This window comes from Bison bison, unplaced genomic scaffold, assembly GCF_000754665.1.
Source record: "Bison bison bison isolate TAMUID 2011002044 unplaced genomic scaffold, Bison_UMD1.0 scf7180017864112, whole genome shotgun sequence".
Taxonomy (NCBI): domain Eukaryota; kingdom Metazoa; phylum Chordata; class Mammalia; order Artiodactyla; family Bovidae; genus Bison; species Bison bison.
Window position 1 is genome coordinate 61,336 of NW_011494684.1, and position 1,325 is coordinate 62,660.

Below are 1,325 nucleotides of genomic sequence, written 5' to 3' on the forward strand. Positions count from 1 at the left end.
ATCCCTCACACTCAGAGGCTTCACTTGGTGATAGTCATGGGAAGTCTTAGAGCTGTCATCCCTGCATGAATACGGGATAGGGCCTAGCAGATCCCAGATTGCTAGTACAGTGGGAAAAAGAGATTTTTACCTTAGGGCAGACCTTCAGAGGGTATTTGGCCCACCAAACCCATACACTGTTTGAGATAATAAGGTTGCGGGTGGAGGGCTCACCAGTCTAGCAGACAGATACTAGCCTTGGTGACAGCTACTCTGGTCCTGTTTCAGGACACCTGCCCAAGTCTGAGAAACTGATCTGCTCCCAACACAGGTCTCATCTCTTTTACTGTACTCCAGTTGGTCTTCACTATTACAAAAAAGCTCTTTCTGACATTATATTTTGAGTAACATATAGTAGACACTTAGAACATTTATTGACTAAACATTGAACTCTGAATGCTTCTCCAAAAGAATTTGTCCCCTTTCTGTCTTTTTTGGCACTAACTCATTTCCCTTAGCCAGATATCTTGGAGTCAGCCTTGACTCCTAGAAAAAGCACTTTCCTTAAAATTAAAACCACATCTTTAAGTATTGGTAACAGGTGGGTTATGACTGGACTTTTGTATCTTTTCCTCTTAGGCCCCAGAAATATACCTTCCTTTGGGGCTTTCAGTAGTTCCCCAAGTGTTTTATTCAGCATCTGCTAGTACCCAGCATCATTTTACGCACTAGGGATATACTAGTTAACAAGTGTTGGCCATATGTCGGGCCCTGGGCTACATACTAGGATATAGAATTGAGAAGAAACAACCTTTGCCATCAAGGAGCTCACAGCCTGATGGGCCATGTCCAGTGCCACAGTGGTCTCAAGAGACACTGCATCCCCTTTAATGTTTTAGTCTGTATAGTAGATAGAGTATGTGAATCCTAAAGCATTTACTAAAGGCTCAGGGATTGGTGCAGTGGTAAAGAACTCCCCTGCCAATGCAAGAGACGAGTTCAATCCCTGGGTTGGTAAAGTCCTCTGGAGTAGGACATGGTAACCCTCTCCAGTATTCTTGCCTGGAAAATTCCATGGACAGTCTGTTGGGCTGCAGTCCACCAGGTTGCAGAGTTGAACTGGACTGAACATAAACACTGGGATAACACCAGGGAAATAACAGTGTAGCAGTTTCACTGCTGCTAAGTCACTTCAGTCGTGTCTGACTCTGTGCGACCCCATAGACAGCAGCCCACTAGGCTCCTCTGACCCTGGGATTCTCCAGGCAAGAATACTGGAGTGGGTTGCCATTTCCTTCTCCAATACATGAAAGTGGAAAGTGAAAGTGATGTCACTCAGTCGTGTC